The following is a 4583-nucleotide window of genomic DNA, read 5'->3' on the forward strand; positions in this document are numbered from 1 at the left end:
CCAAGTCTTATTGTAACGACCCGGAAACCGGTACCCCTTAGTAACGGTCCGAACCATCACTGGCACTAGGATCCAGATCGGCTTAAGGCCGCCGGGACCCGTAGTCAGCCAACTATACTCTTTGTGTACCTGAGAAATCCCATACATGATACAAAACGACTCAACAATCCTGTAAAACTCTGTAGGCTTAACTGCTGCTACTCAGATATGTCAATCTGAAATGGCCCTCAGGGCCTATACCAGGGACTACTATCTGCTGTGGGTCAAGGGATTGAAACCCTTTTAATCTGTAACACATCCCATTGGTATCTCATCAAAGCCATACGTTAAGCCCAACTCACACATTTCTCATCAAGAAACGTAAAACAGGATGCATGTACAAAGGGATTAATCATACATCACACTATGGCATATACACTAGAGAAAGCACAAGTCTATCCAGTAACTGACAGTACATATCGATACATTACATGACAACTAATCTTTTAATTACATCATGTCCACTATGCTATTACAAACATACATTCATGCATCACTGTTCTCTGTACTCTTGCTGACTTTGACTTCCCATAGCTATCTCAGAACCTGCAAAACTGGGGTAAGGGAGTGGGATGAGCTACTACAGCCCAGTGAGAAGGAACAGGCAAAACAGTTCATTAATTACATGTTCTCATGAAATGTATCACATCACAAACATATCACCTCAGGATGAACTTGTCACCATAGCCCTCTACATACATAATAGTATGTCCAACTGTGCCAGGGGCGATTAGGCCTCACCTGGACTACTCTGAAGTAACTCATATCATAACATGTCCAACTGTGCCAGGGGCGATTAGGCCTCACCTGGACTACTCTGATCTCTGATCTGACAGACCGTCTGTCTCACTCATAGTACCAGGAGCGACCTGGTCTATCCAGGAGCGACCTGGTATGGCTACCTCATGCCATAACTCTGTATCTGTACTCTGTGCTCTATCAAGGGCTAAGGATCATCCAACATTCATCCATACACATATCATCTTATGCAATGCATCAAATTCGTGAAACGAATGCAATACAACCTAATATAAAACATGGCATTTTATGATGCATGGAACATGCTAGAAGTATGTCATTTCTAAATTATAAAGTATAGTTCCACTCACCTGTAGCCTCTGCTTGGCTAACTCTGGGCTAACTAGCTCTGGACCAACTTTAACTCTGAAGCAGCGACTACTGCTAACTACCTCGTTTTCTCAGGTCCAATCCTACAATGGAGGACTTAAATGAGGTACCAAACATACTCTATACAACTGATAAACATCTCTTATACACCTTCCCAAAACCCCTCTAAAACAACTCAAAACATGCATGCAAAACAAGCAAAGGAAGGCTGGACAGGGCACCTTCGGCAGCACCTTCGGCGGCCGAATGTCTCCTCCAGAGACGAAAGTCAGGCATGTTCGGCGGCCTAACTTGGTCTTTCGGCGGCCGAACCTGAGTTCATCCAGAACTCAGTTTCGTGCACAAGGACGCCTGCCAGTCCTTCCATCACCTGCTCAACCCTCAAGACATGCATTTAACCCCTCTAAAACATGCATAAACACTTTAACAAGCATAAAGGAGCTTAAAACAACTTAAACTCCAACAAAACAAGCTCACAAGGCACACATCAAACATAAAGGATTCATCAACCCTATATGCCCATCTCATGCAAACTCATGCCTAGCTCCCTTTTCCCTTTACAAAACTCATATAAACCATCATAAAACCCATGGATCAACACTTACCTCTTGAAGAACAAAGGCTAGTATGATTCAAACGCAAAGATATGGAGAAACCAAGCTTCAAACGCATCAAACTCTAAAACCTTGTTTAAAGCTCCTACCTTTTCAAAACAAGGGGCAAACTCATTAAAACCTTGAAAGAGTTGAAGAAAAAACCATGAAAACACTTCAAGGAGATCAAGAACTTACCTAGGCCAGAAGGAGAGAAGAAGTCTCCCTCTTTTTCTGCCACTCGGTGCCCTTATAGATGAGCAACCGCCTCAGGTTCGGCGGCCAAACCTGCATGCAAAACCATGCAACGTTCGGCGGCCAAACATTGCCTTCGGGGGCCGAAACTAGGGGACTTTCGGCGGCCGAACTTTAACTTTCGGGGGCCGAACCTGCATTCTGCCTCCTTGGCCTTTTCTCTTCCAAACTCAATCATTTTCACTCTAAACCTTTAAAATACTTGAAAATATTTTAGAAAACCTTTCTCTTACCCTTCTAGAAACCTCTGACATCCTTGAATTCCACCGGACGGTAGAAATTCCGATGTCTGAATCTGCCGGGTATTACATTCTTCCCCCCTTTAAGAACATTCGTCCTCGAATGTTCACACAATAAACACGCATGCAAATAAGAAAGTAAGGAAAGCCTAACACCGTCCTCTGCAAAGAGATACAGAGATTACTGACGGAAACCCTCTCGGGTTATCTAGACTTCCTAACTCTGTTGACCCTTAACTGCTTAATCTGTGTTCACACTTTACACTGATTGCTAACGTTTCTTTCTCTTTGACTCTTCTTAGCTGTCTTCATACTCTTCTGCCCTTGCCTATAGCTTTACCTGTCTATCTATTTTAGATTTAAACAGACATGCCCCAAAACCGAACTCGTCTGATAGATAATGGGCATGCTTCGTAGATAATGGGCATGCTTCTCTATTTTTTTTTTTGAACTATTCTTTGCTTTTGCTGCGCATTCTGATCCTTGCCCGTCTTTCTTTTTTTTTTTTTTTTTTAACTCAACTGGCTTCTTCTCTTTACTATCTCTAGCTCTCTAGCTCTCTAGCTTTCGAGCTATCTGTTTCTATAGGATAAACTGATAAACGACTTCTGACTGAGGGCAGCTAACATCTCATCTGCCTCACTCAGTAATATCTGTCTTGTATACTCAGAGTCGCTGAGCAGTTTATTGTACCCTTTACTTCTGGTATCGACTCTTTACTACAACTTTGATCTCAGCTCTATTCACTTGCTTTTCTCTCACTCTCAACACATAGTTTCTGAATCTCAGATCTATCATCACCAATTCAACATGAGAACACCTGTCCTTGGTAGTGATTTTGCATCAACTGCTCACAGTCGTTACAAAATCTCAAGGTTTCATCCTTTGTTTCTCACACCAACACTGGAACATTTCAAGGTGAGGTACTAGGTCGGATATAACCTTTATCTACCATGCTTTTCTATACTACTCTGACTATGCTCTCTATGCAGGTGCCATCCTGTAGGGTAGAAGGAAAGAAATAGGTCCGCGTCCAGACACCATTTCTATTCCACACTCTGACTCCTTGACAAATGGTGAACCTGACAGCTCGTCTGGGAAAAATCATCGAGCACTTACTCGCAACGGGCATTGAGACTGATTCCCTGACCTGACTCCTACACATGCGCACAAGAGCTAGAACCCTTTGACAACCCTTCCTGTGTAAACGATGAGCCTAATGGGCTGACATTAACTTCTAGGCACCCCTATACTGTCCCTCTAACGGACTGCCTCAGATCCATCTTAGCCTCTGACTCTGAACTCTCCTACCTTGTCTCTGCAGACACAGGTAGTACTATGAGTAGTTAGCCAATCCGCCCTAGATTGACATCACCAGTCAACTCTAGAACCATAAGGTCAGCTGGATTGCATCTACTCACCACAAACTCTAAGCTGAACTGACTGACGCTGCCGCAGATGGATCATACTCGGGTCCACTAACCCAGAGAAAACACTCGAAGCCCAGAAGTCATCAAACCCCCCTCTATCTAAGGCTCTCAAGACAACAGGGAAAGAAACATCAGGGTCCACGGTAACCGACACATCTGAACACCCTAACGTGAACGTATCTGACGTCACCGTGTTCGATGTGTGAGCCTTCTACTGAGTCAGGATGAAGATCCAAGCGAAAGCTAACAAATCTTCCCTCAGGAATCTACTGAAGAAAAGATTGACTCTTTTCTCTGCCTGTCTCAACTACCACCTAATCTCAGATTAAACTGAAAGCTCCTCCTACACTTACATGTATTCTTCCTCTTTTCTTTTTCTGTTCTCTTCTAGTTTACTTACTCTTCTCTTTTCCTTCATCTGCTCTCTTTCACTTCCTGTTATGCTGTTCTTACTCTCTTATTTCTTATTTTGTTCTCTGACTTATTGATTATCTTTGAGGGCTGCACTCGGAGATGAGATATCAGTCTCCTTATACCTGGATAAAATCCAAGGCCAGAGCATCTCATAGCAACACTCTCAAGCAGCTTTCCAGGCTTACTAACTCTAGTTACTTACTCGTTTGGCTTTTTCTATCTCCCTCACTCTACTGGTGTCATCCTGCAGAGAAGACGAAGAATGGTTCTGGGTTTAGACATCAGTCCTATATCCCATTCTAGTCTCTTAGCAGGTGGTAAACCTGACGGCTTATTTGGAACAACATCTCAAACTTTTCTATGACTGCGGGCACGCAACCTGGTTCCCCTCCTAATCTGACGAACTGCTATACTCTCTGACAGAAGCACGAAACCTCTGATAACCTCTCTTAACCAGTTTACGAGCTTAGAGGGCTGCTATTACA

The sequence above is a fragment of the Manihot esculenta genome, unplaced genomic scaffold (assembly GCF_001659605.2).
Source record: "Manihot esculenta cultivar AM560-2 unplaced genomic scaffold, M.esculenta_v8 Scaffold66, whole genome shotgun sequence".
NCBI lineage: Eukaryota > Viridiplantae > Streptophyta > Magnoliopsida > Malpighiales > Euphorbiaceae > Manihot > Manihot esculenta.